Raw genomic sequence first — 19,976 nt, forward strand, 5'->3', positions numbered from 1 at the left:
TTCGTATTCTCTTCCATTATAGTTTATTATAAGATACTGAATATAGTTCCCTGTGCTGTACAGTAGGAACTTCTTGTTTATCTATTTTGTATCTAGTAGTTTGTATCTGCTGATCCCAAACTCCTAATTTATCCCCACTCCCCACCTTTCAACTTTGGTAACCATAAGTTTGTTTTCTATGTCTGGGAGTCTGTTTCTGTTCTGTAAATAAGTTCATTTGTATCATATTTTAGATTCCACATATAAGTGATATCATATGATATTTGTCTTTCTCTGTCTGACTTACTTAGTATGATAATCTCTGGATCCATCCATATTGCTTCAATGACATTATTTCATTCTTTTTTATGACTGAGTAGTAGTATTCATATACTATCTATCTATCTATCTATACACACACAGATATATATCTATATCTATGCCACAACTTCTTTATCCACTCATCTGTCAATGGACGCTTAGGTTGCTTCCATTCTTGGCTGTTGTAAATAGTGCTGCTATGAACATTGGGTGCATGTATCTTTTTGAATTAGTTTTTGTCTTCTAGATATATGCCTAGGAGTGGGATTGCTGGATCATATGGTAACTCTATTTTTAGCTTTCTAAGGAACCTCCATACCATTCTTCATAGTGACTGCACCAATTTACATTCCTACCAGCAGTGTTGGAGGGTTCCCTTTTTTCCACACACTTTCCAGCATTTATTATTTATAGACTTTTTAAAGATGGCCATTCTGACTGATGTGAGGTGATACCTCACTGTAGTTTTGATTTGCATTTCTCTAATAATTAGAGATGTTGAGCATTTTTTCTTTCTTTCTTTTTTAAAATATTTATTTATTTTTTTATTTTTGGCTGCGTTGGGTCTTAGTTGTGGCACATGGGATCTTTGTTGCAGAGCTCAGGCTTCTCTCTAGTTGTGGCGTGCAGGCCTCTCTCTGGTTGTGGCACGCGGGCTCCAGAGTGCATGGGCTCTGTAGTTGTGGCACGCGGGCTCTCTAGTTGTGGCTTGTGTGCCCAGTAGTTGCAGCGCAAGGGTTTAGTTGCCTCACGGGCAAGTGGAATCTTAGTTCCGCTACCAGGGATCGAACCCATGTCCATTGGAAGGCGGATTCTTAACCACTGGAACACCGGGGAAGTCCTCAGCATCTTTTCTGTATGACCCTTTTATTTATTTTTTTAACTTTTTAATTTTTTTAAAATTTTATTTATTTTTTATACAGCAAGTTCTTTTTTTTAATTTAATTTAATTTATTTTTTTAAACAACAGGTTCTTATTAGTTATCCATATTATACATATTAGTGTATATATGTCAATCCCAATCTCCCAATTCATCACACCACCACCACCCCCCGCCACTTCCCCCCCTTGGTGTCCATACGTTTGTTCTCTACATGTGTGTCTCTATTTCTGCCCTACAAACTGCTTCATCTTTACCATTTTTCTAGGTTCCACATATATGTGTTAATATACGGTATTTTTTTTTTCTTTCTGACTTACTTCACTCTGTATGACAGTCTCTAGATCCATCCACGTCTCTACAAATGACTCAATTTCATTCTTTTTTATGGCTGAGTAATATTGCATTGTAAATATGTACCACATCTTCTTTATCCATTCGTCTGTCGATGGGCATTTAGGGTGCTTCCATAACCTGGCTGTTGTAAATAGTGCTGCAGTGAACATTGGGGTGCATGTGTCTTTTTGAATTATGGTTTTCTGTGGGTATATGTCAAGTAGTGGGATTGCTGGGTCATATGGTAATCCTATTTTTAGTTTTTTAAGGAACCTCCATACTGTTCTCCATAGTGGCTGTATCAATTTACATTCCCACCAACAGTGCAAGACGGTTCCCTTTTCTCCACACCCTCTCCAGCATTTGTTGTTTGTAGATTTTCTGATGATGCCCATTCTAACTGGTGTGAGGTGATACCTCACTGTAGTTTTGCTTTGCTTTTCTCTAATAATTAGTGACGTTGAGCAGCTTTTCATGTGCTTCTTGGCCATCTGTATGTCTTCTTTGGAGAAATGTCTATTTAGGTCTTCTGCCCATTTTTGGATGGGGTTGTTTGTTTTTTTTGATATTGAGCTGCATGAGCTGCTTGTATACTTTGGAGATTAATCCTTTGTCAGTTGCTTCATTTGCAAATACTTGCTCCCATTCTGAGGGTTGTCTTTTCATCTTGTTTGTAGTTTCCTTTGCTTTGCAAAAGCTTTTAAGTTTCATTAGGTCCCATTTGTTTATTTTTGTTTTTATTTCCATTACTCCAGGAGGTGGATCAAAAAAGATCTTGCTGTGATTTATGTCAAAGCATGTTCTTCCTATGTTTTCCTCTAAGAGTTTTGTAGTGTTCGGTCTTCCATTTAGGTCTCTAATCCATTTTGAGTTTATTTTTTTGTATGGTGTTAGGGAGTGTTCTAATTTCATTCTTTTACATGGAGCTGTCAGTTTTCCCAGCACCACTTATTGAAGAGACTGTCTTTTCTCCATTGTATATCCTTGCCTCCTTTGCCATAGATTAGTTGACCGTAGGTGCGTGGGTTTATCTTTGAGCTTTCTATCCTGTTCCATTGATCTATATTTCTGTTTTTGTGCCAGTACCATATTGTCTTGATTACTGTAGCTTTGTAGTATAGTCTGAAGTCAGGGAGTCTGATTCCTCCAGCTCCGTTTTTCTTTCTCAAGACTGCATTAGCTATTTGGGGTCGTTTGTGTCCCCATACAAATTTTAATATTTTTTGTTCTAGTTCTGTAAAAAATGCTGTTGGTAATTTGATAGGGATTGCATTGAATCTGTAGAGTGCTTTGGGTAGTATAGTCATTTTTACAATGTTGATTCTTCCAATCCAAGAACATGTTATATCTCTCCATCTGTTTATATCATCTTTAATTTCTTTCATCAGTGTCTTATAGTTTTCTGCATACAGGTCTTTTGTCTCCCTAGGTAGGTTTATTCCTAGGTATTTTATTCTTTTTGTTGCAGTGGTAAATGGGAGTGTTTCCTGAATTTCTCTTCCAGATTTTTCATCATTAGTGTATAGGCATGCAAGAGATTTCTGTGCATTAATTTTGTATCCTGCAACTTTACCAAATTCATTGATTAGCTCTAATATTTTTCTGGTGGCATCTTTAGGATTCTCTATGTATAGTATCATGTCATCTGCAAATAGTGACAGTTTTACTTCTTTTCCAATTTGTATTCCTTTTATTTCTTTTTCTTCTCTGATTGCTGTGGCTAGGACTTCCAAAACTATGTTGAATAATAGTGGCGAGAGTGGACATCCTTGTCTTGTCCCTGATCTTAGGGGAAATGCTTTCAGTTTTTCAACATTGAGGATGATGTTTGCTGTGGGTTCGTCATATATGGCCTTTATTATGTTGAGGTAGGTTCCCTCTCTGCCCACTTTCTGGAGAGATTTTATCATAAATGGGTGTGGAATTTTGTCAAAAGCTTTTTCTGCATCTATTGAGATGATCATATGGCTTTTATTCTTCTTTGTTAATATGGTGTATCACATTGATTGATTTGCGTATATTGAAGAATCCTTGCATCCCTGGAATAAATCCCACTTGATCATGGTGTATGATCCTTTTAATGTGTTGTTGGATTCTGTTTGCTAGTATTTTGTTGAGGATTTTTGCATCTATATTCATCAGTGATATTGGTCTATAATTTTCTTTTTTTGTAGTATCTTTGTCTGGTTTTGGTATCAGGGTGATGGTGGCCTCAGAGAATGAGATTGGGAGTGTTCCTTCCTCTGCAATTTTTTGGAAGAGTTTGAGAAGGATGGGTGTTAGTTCTTCTCTAAATGTTTGATAGAATTCACCTGTGAAGCCATCTGGTCCTGGACTTTTGTTTGCTGGAAGATTTTTAATCACAGTTTCAATTTCATTACTTGTAATTGGTCTGTTCATATTTTCTATTTCTCCCTGGTTTAGTCTTGGAAGGTTATACCTTCCTAAGAATTTGTCCATTTCTTCCAGGTTGTCCATTTTCTTTGCATAGAGTTGCTTGTAGTAGTCTCTTAGGATGCTTTGTATTTCTGCGGTGTTGTTGTAACTTCTCCTTTTTCATTTCTAATTTTATTGATTTGAGTCCTCTCCCTATTTTTCTTGAAGAGTCTGGCTAATGGTTTATCAATATTGTTTATCTTCTCAAAGAAACAGCTTTTAGTTTTATTGATTTTTGCTATTGTTTTCTTTGTTTCTGTTTCATTTATTTCTGCTCTGATCTTTATGATTTCTTTCCTTCTACTGAGGTTGGGTTTTGTTTGTTCTTCTTTCTCTAGTTCCTTTAGGTGTAAGGTTAGATTCTTTATTTGAGATTTTTCTTGTTTCTTGAGGTAGGCTTGTATTGCTGTAAACTTCCCTCTTAGAACTGCTTTTGCTGCATCCCATAGGTTTTGGATCATCATAATTTCATTGTCATTTGTTTCTAGTTTTTTTTTTTTTTTTTTTTTTTTTGTGGTACGCGGGACTCTCACCACTGTGGCCTCTCCCGTTGTGGAGCACAGGCTCCAGACGCGCAGGCTCAGCGGCCACAGCCCACAGGCCCAGCCACTCCGTGGCACGTGGGATCCTCCCGGACCGGGGCACGAACCCGCATCCCCTGCAAAGGCAGGCGGACTCCCAACCACTGCGCCATCAGGGAAGCCCGTTTCTAGGTATTTTTTGATTTCCTTTTTGATTTCTTCAGTGATCTCTTGGTTATTTCGTAATGTATTGTTTAGCCTCCATATGTTTGTGTTTTTTACCTTTTTTTCCCTCTAATTGATTTCTAATCTCATAGCTTTGTGGTCAGAAAAGATGCTTGATATGATTTAAATTTCTTAAATTTACTGAGGCTTGATTTGTGACCCAAGATGTGATCTATCCTGGAGAATGTTCCATGAGCACTTGAGAAGAAAATGTAATCTGCTGTTTTTGGATGGAATGTCCTATAAATATCAATTAAATCTATCTGGTCTATTGTGTCATTTAAAGCTTGTGTTTCTTTACTAATTTTCTGTTCAGATGATCTGTCCATTGGTGTAAGTGAGGTGTTAAAGTCCCCCACTATTATTGTGTTACTGTCAATTTCCTCTTTTATAGCTGTTAGCAGTTGCCTTATGTACTGAGGTGCTCCTATGTTGGGTGCATGTATATTTATAATTGTTATATCTTCTTCCTGGATTGATCCCTTGATCATTATGTAGTGTCCTTCCTTGTCTCTTGTAACATTCTTTATTTTAAAGTCTATTTTATCTGATATGAGTATTGCTACTCCAGCTTTTTTTCGATTTTAATTTGCATGGAATACCTTTTTCCATTCCCTCACTTTCAGTCTGTATGTGTCCCTAGGTCTGAAGTGGGTCTCTTGTAGACAGCATATATATGGGTCTTGGTTTGGTATCCATTCAGCAAGCCTGTGTCTCTTGGTTGGAGCGTTTAATCCATTCATGTTTAAGGTAATTATCGATATGTATGTTCCTATGACCATTTTCTTAATTGTTTTGGGTTTGTTTTTGTAGGTCCTTTTCTTCTCTTGTGTTTCCTACTTAGAGAAGTTCCTTTAGCATTTGTTGTAGAGCTGGTTTGGTGGTGCTGAATTCTCTTAGCTTTTGCTTGTTTGTAAAGCTTTTGATTTCTCCCTCAAATCTGAATGAGATCCTTGCTGGGTAGAGTAATCTTGGTTGTAGGTTTTTCCCTTTCATCACTTTAAATATATCATGCCACTCCCTTCTGGCTTGTAGATTTTCTGCTGAGAAATCAGCTGTTAACCTTATGGGAGTTCCCTTTTATGTTATTTGTCATTTTTCCCTTGTTGCTTTCAATAATTTTTTTGTCTTTAATTTTTGTCAATTTGATTACTATGTGTCTTTGCGTGTTTCTCCTTGGGTTTATCCTGCCTAGGACTCTCTGTGCTTCCTGGACTTGGGTGGCTATTTCCTTTCCCATGTTAGGGAAGTTTTCAACTATAATCCCTTCAAATATTTTCTTGGGTCCTTTCTCTCTCTCTTCTCCTTCTGGGACCCCTATAATGTGAATGTTGTTGCATTTAATGTTGCCCCAGAGGTCTCTTAGGCTGTCTTCATTTCTTTTCATTCTTTTTTCTTTATTCTGTTCTGTGGCAGTGAATTCCAGCATTCTGTCTTCCAGGCCACTTATCTGTTCTTCTGCCTCAGTTATTCTGCTATTGATTCCTTCTGGTGTATTTTTCATTTCAGTTATTTTATTGTTCATCTCTGTTTGTCTGTTGTTTAATTCTTCTAGGTGTTTGTTCTTTAACTCTTCTACATCTTTGTTAAACACTTCTTGCATCTTCTCAATCTTTGCCTCCATCTTTTTCCGAGGTCCTGGATCATCTTCACTATCATTATTCTGAATTCTTTTTCTGGAAGGTTTCCTGTCTCCACTTCATTTAGTTGTTTTTCTGGGGTTTTATCTTGTTTCTTCATCTGGTACTTAGCCCTCTGCCTTTTCATCTTGTCTATCTTTCAATGAATGTGGTTTTTGTTCCACAGGCTGCATAATTGTAGTTCTTCTTGCTTCTGCTGTCTGTCCTCTGGTGAATGAGGCTATCTAAGAGGCTTGTGGAAGTTTCCTGATGGGAGGGACTGTTGGTGGGTAGAGCTGGATGTTGCTCTGGTGGGCAGAGCTCAGTAAAACTAATCTGCTTGTCTGCTGATGGGTGGGCCTGGGTTCCCTCCCTGTTGGTTGTTAGGCCTGAGGTGACCCAACACTGGAGCCTACCCAGCTCTTTGGTGTGGCTAATGGTGGAATCTGGGAGGGCTCATGCCAAGGAGTACTTCCCAGAACTTCTGCTGCCAGTGTCCTTGTCTTTATGGTGGGCCACAGCCACCCCCCACCTCTGCAGGAGACCCCCTAACACTAGCAGGTAGGTCTGGTTCAGTCTCCCCTGGGGTCACTGCTCCTTCCCCTGGGTCCCGATGCGCACACTACTTTCTGTGTGCCCTCCAGGAGTGGAGTCTCTGTTCCCCCCAGTCCTGTAGAAGTCCTGAAATCAAATCCTGCTGGCCTTCAAAGTCTGATTCTCTGGGAATTCCTCCTCCTGTTGCTGGACCCCCAGGTTCAGAAGCCTGACATGGGGCTCAGAACCTTCACTCCAGTGGGTGGACTTCTGTGGTACAAGTGTTCTCCAGTTTGTGAGTCACCCACCCAGCAGTTATGGGATTTGATTTTATTGTGATTGCGCCCCTCCTACCATCTCACTGTGGCTTTTCCTTTGTCTTTGGATATGGGGTATCTTTTCTGGTGAGTTCCAGTGTCTTCCTGTTGATGACTGTTCAGCAGTTAGTTGTGATTCCAGTGCTCTCGCAAGAGGGAGTGAGCGCATGTCCTTCTATTCTGCCATCTTGAACCAATCACTCTGTATGACCTTTTTTAAAAAAATCTATGCTCTTGTGACTTCCCTGGTGGTGCAGTAGTTAAGAATTTGCCTGCCAATGCAGGGGACACAGGTTTGAGCCCTGGTCTGGGAAGATCCCACATGCCGCGGAGCAACTAAGCCCGTGCGCCACAACTACTGAGCTTGTGCTCTAGAGCCCGCGAGCCACAGTTACTGAGCCTGTGTGTCAAAACTACTGAGCCCGTGCACCACAACTACTGAAGCCCGTGCACCTAGAGCCCGTGCTCCACAACAAGAGAAGCCACCGCAATGAGAAGCCTGCACACCGCAACGAAGAGCAGCCCCCGCTCCCGCAACTTGAGACAGTCCGTGCTCAGCAACGAAAACCCAATGCAGCCAAAAATAAATAAATAAAAAAGTAAATTTATTAAAAAGAAAAGTATGCTCTTGAGGTTTTTTATATATGTATTGTATCTTTGTGGTGGAAATTCTATATAATTGTGCGTTATTGCATGTCTCTTCCCAATTCTATGTTCAGTGGTGTCATGTTAAAATTAGCCATGATAGGACAATTTACAACACAGACATTGGCAAATGATACCAAGAAGTACTTCTTTTTATTTTAGAGAGCCAGTTGTTAAATGTTTACCAACATATTACTGTTTATACACATTTCCCTTCAACTTGTAAAGCACAGTCCTTAGTCCTAGTAGCAGCTTGTCATATCTTTAAAATGAAATGAGGTTGTGTCTTATTGTTGCAAATTTGATTTATCCAGTTCAGTCTTATAGGAAGGAGAATGGATTTTTACTGAGCCTGAGTAAATAACTACATTATCACAAAAAGTAAAGGAATTTAGAAAAAGCATTTTGAATAATATTTAATCATTTTTACTATTGTTTTGGGTAGTTTGTACATAAAGTCTATTAATGTATTCTACAGAATCACTATTTTAGAGTTTTTCTAAGTGTTTTTTTTAGGTTGAAAATATATACTAAGAATTTTCATAAGAAGTTTTTTCCCTCTGAATTCTAAGGAGGGATGTTGGAATAATTTACCACTTAAAGAATATTTCATTCCAATTTATGAAAGTATGTCCTCTTAGACTGATAGAGATAAAGGAGAAAGAAAAGGAGTTTTCCTTTTCTTTAGAACATCAACCACAATTAAATCAGTTTCCGTAATCCCAGGAAATTCATTTTTATTTTGCCGATCTCAGACTAAGCTGTCACGGAGCTTTCATGGAGTCACGTGTTTCTGAGCTTGGAGGCCTTCTGTCCTTGATACAGACTGGACAGGTGTCTGTGGATGTCAGCTTCGACTGGGAAGCCTGCACTTATGAGTCTGTTCACTGTACTATCAATAGTTAGGAGTACCTGTTACAGTTTTTATTGTATCTCTTTTTGAGATTACTTCCAAAAGTTTCAATTGTTCTTCTGAGTTTATAGCAGAGGCCTTTAGGCAAGTATGAGGGAAAGGCAGATTGCCATCTGTTTATGACAAGATTGAATGACTTCAACTATTTTATTCTAATATCCAACAATATGAGAATGGAGGAGAGTGAGCCATCTAATCAGTTTACAAAGATTTAGTCAATAATTTCCCTGGATAGGGAGGGCATTAACCCCAGGGCCTTTAATTCAACCCATAAAATGTGTTTCATTTGTCATCAGTTGACCAGGGCATTTTAAGCCTACTAATAAAATCTTTCTTCTATTTATTTTTTAAAGGAATCAATTTGTTGAAAGTTATTTGCTTAGTCTATGTATATCAACTTGATATGGTGGTAGTAAAGAGGTGGGTAGGTGACTGATCTGTGTAATAGACATGCGGAAATTTTATATTTGCAGAGCATAAAGGAAGTTTACAAGCCATTTTTGGCTTTTAAAATTGTCCTTAGCAAATTTTGATTGACTTTAGGGTTGTTCTAATTGTTAAATTTAAAATGTGTTTAAATTAATGGTTTTAAAACCTTTTGAAATACAGATTTGCCTGAACTTAAGTGAAGTTCATCATGGAAAGATCCAGACTGATAGCATGATTGAATACCTGTTCAACTCTATAAGACCTAGCACATAATTCTTTTACTTTACATTTTCAGTTTTAAAAACATAATTCCAGAAAGTTTGCAAAGTAGAATGAGACATAAATAACCCATATCCCATCTCTCTAATGTAGCTATTATCAGTTTTGGTAAATTTTATTCCAGAATTTGTCATATGTACATCTGTTTTGTAAAAAATTTAATCATTGTATACACACAATTTTGATTATCGTGTTTTCTTCCTAACACTGAGTCATAAGCATTTTTCATGTTGCCACAAAGTCTTGGTAGCCATAGTTCTGATATTTGCTTAATGTGGAATTCCTTTAAATAGGAAGCTCCCTTAGTGCCTTTCAAATATGGCACTGTTCACAAGACATGAAATGCACACAGGTTTCCAGGAACATAGCTGTTGTGTTAAGTGAGATACAACTACAAAGAGGTTGAAAAGAAGCAGAATTATCCCCTTTGTTAGCAGGGAGTGGTAATGTGTAAACATGGGCTGGTAAACAAGTGTATCTTTTTTTTTTTTCCCCCCCAGGAAAGCAATCAACTCCTTATTAAGTTTCTCAACAAGGTGTCCGGATGGGTTGCAAGGTGCATCACAGGTGATTTGTTAACGTTATTATCCAAATATTGTAATTTGTGAATGATTTGCTTTCATCATGTATTAGAGATAATTCAGGTCTCTCACACCTGGCCCTCCCGAGTGCTTTTTGGGAGCCCAGTAACAAGGGTAGGACTAAAGCTGTATGTAGGGGTTGGAGGCCAAGAGAGTGAGGAAGGACAGAATGCAATTCCTTTCTCCTCTGGCACCCCTGGTTATGGAGACTCATATACTTCCTCTCCAATCTGCGAAGGACAGGCTAGAGCTCCTTCATTAACTCTGCTTTGTGTTTATCACTGCCCTAGAACCAAAATGCCATGTAAATTAGCTGCCGTACTGCAGCATTTTAACAGACAATAAACTTGAACATATTGATCTGATGAGAAAGGACAATGTAAAATCAGGTATGTTTCTTCAGATGAACTGCAAAACCAGTTATAGTGTCTTTCAGGCTTTTAGTCTTTAAAAGTCACCAGGGTCGGGCTTCCCTGGTGGCGCAGTGGTTGAGAGTACGCCTGCCAATGCAGGGGACACAGGTTCATGCCCCGGTCTGGGAAGATCCCACATGCCGCGGAGCGGCTGGGCCCGTGAGCCATGGCCGCTGAGCCTGCGTGCCCAGAGCCTGTGCTCCGCAACGGGAGAGGCCACAACAGTGAGAGGCCCGCATACCGCAAAAAAAAAAGTCACCAGGGTCGATTTTTAAATGTCTTATCGTAGATGTTGGGTCAAAAGCTGTGGTCATATAATCTCTATTTTATCAGCAGTGTTGGTATTTCAGATCCTTTATTGATAAAATTGACTAAAAGGACTTGAAAAATTAGATCTCATATCATTTTCATACAGAATTTCAAAAATTGCCACGCCCCTTGAAATGCTGTGTAGTCCAAGTGATTAGCATGAACGAATTCTGCTCACATCTCCTTAGCAGGCCAAGTCCTGCCACTTTATCCCTGTGTCCTTCCAATGCTCTCAGACCACTAGGCTGAGAGAATATATGTCTGACAGTAGCCACTGTCACATACTCAGGTCCTCCTTCAACCTACATTTTTTTTTTTTTTTTTTGTGGTACGCGGGCCTCTCACTGTTGTGGCCTCTCCCGTTGTGGAGCACAGGCTCCGGATGCGCAGGCTCAGCAGCCGTGGCTCACGGGCCCAGCCGCTCCGCAGCACGTGGGATCTTCCCAGACCGGGGCACGAACCCGCGTCCCCTGCATCGGCAGGCGGGCTCTCAATCACTGCGCCACCAGGGAAGCCCCCAACCTACATTTTGAAAGCAGAAAGGGGAGGGTGATAAAGTAGACCAAAGCAGTCACTGTTTGATCAACCCACTGCCTGACAACCCCTGTTTTTGAATCTGCATTTCTGCTGAACCTTTGCTTGTAGCTGAAGCCATGTGGTCAGCAGCTTGATAGTACTAAATACGGTTTCTGTAGCTTAACTCCTGTGGTTCTTTTGAGGTTCTTTTTGCAGCCACTTTATCTTAGAGAGCTCTGAGGGATTCCGTCCTAATCATCACAAGAAAAAACCCTTTTTTTTTTTGGTAACTATGTATGGGGACAAAGGTTAACTAGACTTATTGTGGTGATCATTTCACAATATATACAAATATTGAATCATTGTATTGTACACCTGAAACTAACATAATGTTATATGCCAATTATACTTCAATAAATATTAATAAATAGATAGATAGGTAATACCTACCGCCGCCAGTTGAATTCATTTGTTTATCAAATATCTATTTCCCTGCTAGGTGTCAGGCTTTGTGCCAGGTGCTGGGGTACAAAGGTGAGGCAAATAGACAGGGTCTCTGCTCTAGTAGAGTTTTAGTTCAGCTGGCCATAGATGTTAGTGAAGTAATCACACTCTGCATGTACTATTACAAAGAAGCTGTGCCTAGAGCAGCCATGAGAGCCTAGAAGGGGCCCTGTTGCTCCAAGGGATCCTGCCTGCGGCAGTGACACTGAGCTGAGCTCCCAGGAGGAGTGGGCATTCTAGCTGAAGAGCTGTTGGGCACTGGTGAGAAGCGGGGCTCAGGGAAATGACAAGGTGAGCAGCATCCCCAGTGGAGGTGCAGCATGTGCCGATTCTCTGGTGCAAGAGGAGCAGCGTGAGTCAAAGGAGATGAAAAAGGCCAGCGAGTTTGGAGGACAAAGGCGGAGTGGAAGGGGGGAGGAGGAGGGAGCAGACTTTGGGGAGAAAAATGGAGAATTTGAGTTTGTATTTAGTCAAGTTGAAGACGTTTATGAGATATCCATGGGTAGAGAGATACCAGCTAAGCAGTAGGACGTGCTCTTTTTAGGTGGAGTGGACACCACCGGGGAAGTGAAAAATTACTGGAGAGCTCATGTAATTCCAGAGAGTCAGCCCTTGGCTTTCTGGCTGCAGGAATTTGTTCATCTCTGATCTTCTGCACCGACAAAATGGTTACCAGGCAACGCCTTTCCCTTTTTCTGGGTACCTCAGAACTTCTGCTTCCTCGAGGCTTCTGCTGCTGCCTCCTCTCTTGTGTCTTCTGGCGTCTGCCCACTACCATCTACCTGAGGAGGAGCTGATTGGCCCATTTGGCCACAGATGGGCCCGGGGAAGGACTTTCACATCTGTCCATCAGGTGCCACTGGCACATGGGATGAGATAGTGGTGGTGGTCGCACAACAGTGAATCTACAAACGCTATCGAATGGTATACTTTAAAATGGTGACTTTTATGTTGTGTGAGTTATATCTTGATTTGTAATAAATCTAGGAATTCATCAATTATACTGCGATGTATTATGATACTTTGAGTCAGAAAACCTGGGTCAAATTTCCTTCTGGAGTCATCCTCACCCTTCACCTCTAGAATCAGGAGAAGCTATATTTCCTAGGTGGCTGTGAAGATTAGACAGGACAACCCATGGGATAGACTTGGCTGTAAGAAGACCTGGGAGCTTTCTTTATCGTTATGGTTACAGCATGGTTTGGAACCCTATTATTTGTTTGTTTATTTATTTAATTGAGGTATAGTTGATTTACAATGTGTTAATTTCTGCTGTACAGGAAAGTGATTCAGTTATACATATACATACATTCTTTTTAATACTCTTTTCCATTATGGTTTATCACAGGATATTGAATATAGTTCCCTGTGCTATACAGTAGGACCTTGTTGTTTATCCATTTTATTTATTTTTATTTTTTTAATAAATTTATTTTATTTATTTATTTTTGGCTGCGTTGGGTCTTTGTTGCTGCACACGGGCTTTCTCTAGTTGCGTTGAGCAGGGGCTGCTCTTCGTTGCAGTGCATGGCTTCTCATTGAGATGGCTTCTCTTGTTGCGGAGCGCGGGCTCTAGGCGCATGGGCTTCAGTAGTTGCGACACGCGGGCCTCAGTAGTTGTGGCTTATGGGCTCTAGAGTGCAGGCTCAGTAGTTGTGGCACACGGGCTTAGTTGCTCCGTGGCATGTGGGATCTTCCCGGACCAGGGCTCGCACCCGCGTCCCCTGCATTGGCAGGCAGATTCTTATCCACTGCGCCACCAGGGAAGCCCTCCATTTTATATATAATAGTTTGCACCTGCTAATCCCAAACTCCAAATCCATCCCTCCCCCACCTGCCCTCCCCCTTGGCAACCACAAGTCTGTTCTGTATATCTATGAGTCTGTTTCTGTTTTGTAGATAAGTTCATTTGTGTCATATTTTAGATTACACATATAAATGATATTATATAGTATTGTCTTTCTCTTTCTGGCTTACTTCACTTAGTATGATAATCCCTAGGTCCATCCATGTTGCCACAAATGACATTATTTTGTTCTTCTTTATGGCCAAGTAGTATTCCATTGTATATATATACCACATCTTCTTTATCCATTCATCTGTCGATGGACATTTAGGTTGTTTCCATGTCTTGGCTACTGTGAATAGTGCTGCTATGAATCTTTTTAGTGCTGCATGTATCTTTTTGAAATATAGTTTTATCCAGATATATGCCCAGGAGTGGGATTACTGGATCATATGGTAATTTTATGTTTAGTTTTTTGAGGTACCTCCATACTGTTCTCCATTCCTACCAACAGTGTAGGAGTGGAACCCCCTCATTTTATTCGTGCATTTATTATTTTTATTTATTTATTTATTTATTTTGCGGTACGCGGGCCTCTCACTGCTGCGGCCTCTCCCGTTGCGGAGCACAGGCTCCGGACACGCAGGCCCAGTGGCCATGGCTCATGGGCCCAGCCGCTCCGCGGCACGCGGGATCCTCCCGGACCGGGGCACGAACCCGCGTCCCCTGCATTGTCAGGCGGACACTCAACCACTGCACCACCAGGGAAGCCCATTCGTGCATTTATTAAGCAACTTCTGCATGGATTGCTCTTTGCTGGGGCTCTTTGAGAGGACCTTGAAATTAGGAGAAATCCCCAAACTAGAGTCATGGCAAAGGGGTGAGTGACTTCCCAGCTGCTGACCTGGCAGCCAAGCCTGATCCGGGGCAACACTGAGAAGTAATTGACATCTCTGTCACTTTGCTGGCCTGGTAGCCTTTTGGGTTATCATTTCTGCATCTCTTCCATCTGCTTTTCTCAAGTGATCAGTGTTTTCCAAAGTGAGTTCATCACATGAATCATATTAGGGTGTGAGTGGCCTGTTTAAGCCGTCTTTGTATCTTAAAGGAAGACCAAAAAAAACTCAGAGGGAGGAATCAGCAGGCCCTGCGAAAAGGGAGGGTGGGGTGAAGTGGGAAGTTATTTGGAAGCAGTGGTGCCTTCCTGGGCAACCCTGCGATCACCCTGATTCAGGGCCCATCTGGTCTCCTTATCCCAAGGCCAGCTTGCCTGTGCTGACTGCTATACCATCTGGAAGAGAAAGTCAGGGAAACAGCTTCAGTTGCTTGCTCTCCTAGGTTTAGGCTAACGTGGAGGCCACAGCAGCCTCAGCAGAGGCAGCACTGATAGTGGTCGTTGGTGGTGGCAGGGGTGTCATTAGTAACACTAATGAATCATGGCTGGGCCTGGCTCTCTTCTCTGACTCAGCCTGAAACTTCTTTCTGTTAACAGGAAGCCGGTAACCAGTGAAGTCAAAAGCTTGTATGAAACCCTCTGGATTGGAAACCACTGGGTGTTTTTTAAGCTTCTATTTCTAAAACAAGAAGGGAAACCATCAGATAGAAGCTTCCCTGTCTCCTTTGATGCAGAGGGACTAGGTTGGTTGAGGGTTGATTGTGAGCCAAGGCTCTTGTTTCTTATGAAACGAAAAAATTGTCCAGGAGTTTACAAAAACAGGAAGCTGGCAATGAAAGCTATTGGAATTATGTAAATCAAACAGTCGCTTTGGAATGCAGGTGGCAGTCTGCCTGTGGGAAAGACTGGAGAATGAGGCAGGATGGGAACAGCCAGGTTATCAAGCCACCGGTACAGCACAGGGGAGGAAACTGTGAGGCAGGGGGCAATATATGGGGGTGTGGACCATCATTGCCCTGGCATTATCAGCCCAAGGCAGCGCTGGAACGGTGGGGCAGCAAGGGCAGCAGGGAACGGGGGCTCTCTCGGTCTAGTATGAGAAAGTGAAGATGCTTACATTGCTCCAGGAGAGATTTCTATCTTCTCGTGTATGTAAGGGATGGAGCCACGTGAGTGCTGGAGGCCCCTTACTGTGCACAGGCTCCAGAAAGTCCTAGCACACTGGCGGCTGCCAGGGGGCCTGGGAACCCGAGCTGTGATGGATGCCCCCAGCAGGAAGGGACCTGGGAGCACCATGATTTAGATCAGTGATTCACACACTTGGGGGTGAAGACACTTTGTTATAGCTTGTTGTTTGGGGGTGTATTCTTTTCCCTACCCTTTAAAAGTATTCTTGGTTTAAGTAACATTAAAGTAAATTAGAATTAACTTTGTCTTAGATTTTAAAATTTTAAAAATTCCTGTTATTTGAAACTTCTAAGACAACTGGATAGCCTTCTGAGGCATCACAATATTAGGCTTTGGACCCTCAGCTGTATACTGTATGCCTGAAGGGCAGAGGAAAGGCCTTCGGTACTGATCAGAGGGGTTGCCGTAGGAGTATCTTTGCTTGCTTACCCCTCCCCACTCCCGGCAAGGTTGACATCTGGGGTTACTTGATAAAATGTCCTTTTCCCAGACTCATTACTAATCACATTTTCTTGCTTCTAATCTCTCTTCCCTGCAGTCTATCATTCATCCTGCCATCAGAGTTAATTTCCTTAAACAGAGTCTATCGTGCCACCTCCCCTCCTCAACAATCTTCAGTGGGTCTCCCCACTGCCTACATGAACTCCAATCCCTTAGCATAGGACAAGGAACCTATGCCTCTCATGATTTAACCCTCTAATACCTTTCAAGTTTCAATGTCTTTTACATCCCTCCATGCCCCCCCCAAATTCCTGCTATACATGATTTCAGGTCATCTCTTGAACATCAAGAAATGAAAAGCTAGGCTCAAATTGGCTCATACAATACAGGGATTTATTTGCTCCTGGGTTAAAAAAAAAAAAAAGGACATTATCAGTGTGAGCTGCAGGCAGCGCTTGGTCCAGCAGCTCACCAATTTCCCCAAGGACCCAATTTTTTTCTGTCTGATTCTCATGGTCCCAAGATGATTGCCAGCAACTCTTGGGCTTTGTGCTTCTTTGTTCATGTCTCTAAAGAAAGACAGAACGTCTTTGCCCCAGCATTCCTAACCCATCTTCTATCTGATTAGACTTGTTTATGTCATCTGTTTACTCCTGCACCAAACCCTGTGGTAGTGAGATGTGCTGCTACAAGGTTCCTCCTTACATCAAAAGTTTTCCCCAGAACTGAATGGACACCTAAATGGACATTGGGACTGTCGGGAAGAAGGAAGAAGGGCTAGGAAACGCCGGGCCTTGCTCAGGATGGTTTGCCAGAGTAGGGTCTTCCTTTGGGATACCCCTTGTGGGCAGAATCCAAAGTGCTGCTGAGTACAGCACCCTGATTGAGGCTCTTGTCTCCCTGGAGTCCTCACCCGTGGGGGAATCAAGTCATTTTACTGGCTTGATGAAATGGAAATTAGAATCCCAAGTGAATATGTGCAAAGATAAAATAAGTGGTGAGACTGTGGCCAGAAATTACCTATGAGAAAGCAGCTGGGCAGCGGAGGGCCTCTCCTTGTAGAAACTCCATGTGGATGATGTAGCGGGAAGAGAAGAGGGCATCCATGGAAGCAGAAAGCCCAGGTCTCCTGAAAGGTGGCAGCAGTGCAGCAGGAGTTGAGAGCTTCTGATCTGGAGGCTCACTCCTTCCTTCATAGCTAAGCCCACATTGCCTGCTTCAGAGACCCCTGGCTTGCGAGAGCAGAGGGCAAAACCTTTGCCCCAGTGAAGGTGACCTTACACTAGCCAGCCCTGTTCCACCAGGAAGCGTTAGGGGGAGGGCCAGAATGCGGACCAGGTGGATGGAGTCTAGATATTACCGAGCACCCCCTGCCTATAGTCCCTCTGAGTTCTACATAAACAATCAGTTGAAAAAGAGTGTCCCCTTTTCATAGTCTTTACCACTGGGTGTTTTCAGAAGCAATTTAAACACCGGCAAACCTAAAGGAAAGCTTTTATCCCCTCTCAAACCACTGAAAGGAAGTGGTGGAGAAAAGGGAACCCTCTTGCACTGTTGGTGGGAATGTAAATTGATACAGCCACTATGGAGAACAGTTTGGAGGTTCCTTAAAAAACTACCAATAGAACTACCATATGACCCAGCAATCCGAGTACTGGGCATATACCCTGAGAAAACCATAATTCAAAAAGAGTCATGTACCAAAATGTTCATTGCAGCTCTATCTACAATAGCCAGGAGATGGAAACAACCTAAGTGTCTATCAACAGATGAATGGATAAAGAAGATGTGGCTTATATATACAATGGAATATTACTCAGCCATAAAAAGAAACGAAATTGAGCTATTTGTAATGAGGTGGATGGACTTAGAGTCTGTCATACAGAGTGAAGTAAGTCAGAAAGAGAAAGACAAATCCCGTATGCTAACACATATATATGGAATTTAAGAAATAAAAAATGTCATGAAGAACCTAGGGGTAAGACAGAAATAAAGACACAGACCTACTAGAGAATGGACTTGAGGAGATGGGGAGGGGGAAGGGTAAGCTGTGACAAAGCGAGAGAGTGGCATGGACATATATACACTCCCAAATGTAAAATAGATAGCTAGTGGGAAGCAGCCGCATAGCACAGGGAGATCAGCTCGGTGCTTTGTGACCACCTAGAGGGGTGGGATAGGGAGGGTGGAAGGGAGGGAGATGCAAGAGGGAGGAGATATGGGAACATATGTATATGTATAACTGATTCACTTTGTTAAAAGCAGAAACTAACACACCATTGTAAAGCAATTATACTCCAATAAAGATGTAAAAAAAGCAAAAACAAACAAAAAGACCATATGAATGGTGAGGAACAGAGCCAGAGAGATAGAAAAGGTGGGGGGGAGGGTGAGATGGATGATGAAAATGTGTGAGTTGCCAGGTAGAGTGGTGGGGGGCAAAGGAAGGGGGGGTAGGGCCTGGGGAGGGAGAGGAGGCGGGGCGGGAAGGAAGTCAGGTGCCAGCCTCGGGAGGAAGAGGAACAGCATCTGTTCTAAAACACACGGCTCCCTCCCGGGGAGAGAACCTGGTCCCGGAAACCTGGGAGACTTCTGCAAGGGTGAAATCACCACCCTTTTGGGAGGAGGATAAGAGAACTGTCTTTATTTTGCATTCAAAGCCAGTACACTATTTAGGCCACGACGTAGTACTTTTTGTGTAAAACTTAACGTTGTATAGTTAAAAGTCCTATTTGTTAAGCAGGGTATGAGACACGGGCCTCACACTTGTTTGAAAGCCAGGCGGGCAGCACATTTACTGGCCTCTTTCTCCCGTGTTAGTCTTTTGGCCCGGAATTCCTCTGTCTTTTCCTCCCTGGCTTTTCCTCATTCCCTTTGTCTCTGTCTCGCTCCCCCTTTTCATTTCCTTCCTCGCGGCATGGGCGAAGCCCCGGGGTTCCCTGCAGAGCGAAGGCCATGCTGCCTGCAGCCCCTGGGTCTCCAGGTGCTGAAATTGACAGCCCGGGCCTCCCAGCCCCCAAAGCAGCACAAGCGGCGGCCCAGGGGAGGCCTGTGCTCTGGGCTGTCCAGAGCCAGCCGCAGCCCGGCGCCTCCTCGGTGCCCGCCCACCGCACAGGGGCGGGGCCCCCCTCCTAATCTTATCCTCGCACAGCCCTGCCACGGCTGCTGCACACCGGAGCCTGGTATTTAATAAGTGGAGGGGAGTGCGGTCCTCCCACGAGGAGAGACGAGCAGGAGAGTCCCTATTGAAAACACAGCTGTTGCAGGGGAGATAGACAGGAAAACCGACCCAGCCTCTCTCTCTGGCAGAGGCAGCGGCAGCGGCAGCGGAGGGAGTGCCAACTCCTGTGAAATAACAGGCCCGGCCCAGAGGCACAAATGCGGGGCCCTGGCGGCCGCCAGGCAACCGGCTACCGGGAGGGCGGGGCGCGGGGAAGCCGGAGACCCCTGGGTCGTGGGAAGGCAAACAGGCGCTCCCTTCTTCGAGAGGAGTCCTATTTTACACCTGGCCACGGGAAGGAGGAAGGGGACTGGGCGGCCTGTCGTGGGTGGGGGAGGGGATATCGGGGAGTAGGTGCCACCAAACCTGGTTTGGTTGTAACGGAGTGAACTTAAGTTACTTCCTTTCTTTGAGATTCACTTCCTTCATCTGAAAAATGGCAGTAATACTTGCCCTGCTTACCAAATGGGCTGTTCTGAGGACCACGTGGTTGAATGATGCCTCCCAAGGTTAGATCTGGGTTCAGACCCTACTGTTGCCACATGTTAGCTGACCTTGGCGTCTGTTTTCTCATCTGGAGAGGACAGTAATAGAACCTAACTCACAGGGTCCTGTTGAGGCTGGAATGAGCTTAGTACCGTGCCTGCTTTATTATAAGTTGCTCAATAAATGTTTTCTTGTCATCACC

The 19,976-nt window shown here is 42.9% G+C and overlaps 1 protein-coding gene across 3 annotated transcripts in view; it reads left to right on the plus strand.

The window, feature by feature from the left end:
- CNIH3 (cornichon family AMPA receptor auxiliary protein 3) overlaps nucleotides 1–19,976 on the plus strand; it is a 271,804-nt gene that overhangs the window by 38,058 nt on the left and 213,770 nt on the right. The window lies entirely within an intron of this gene.

Source organism: Lagenorhynchus albirostris, chromosome 2 (assembly GCF_949774975.1).
Source record: "Lagenorhynchus albirostris chromosome 2, mLagAlb1.1, whole genome shotgun sequence".
Lineage (NCBI taxonomy): Eukaryota > Metazoa > Chordata > Mammalia > Artiodactyla > Delphinidae > Lagenorhynchus > Lagenorhynchus albirostris.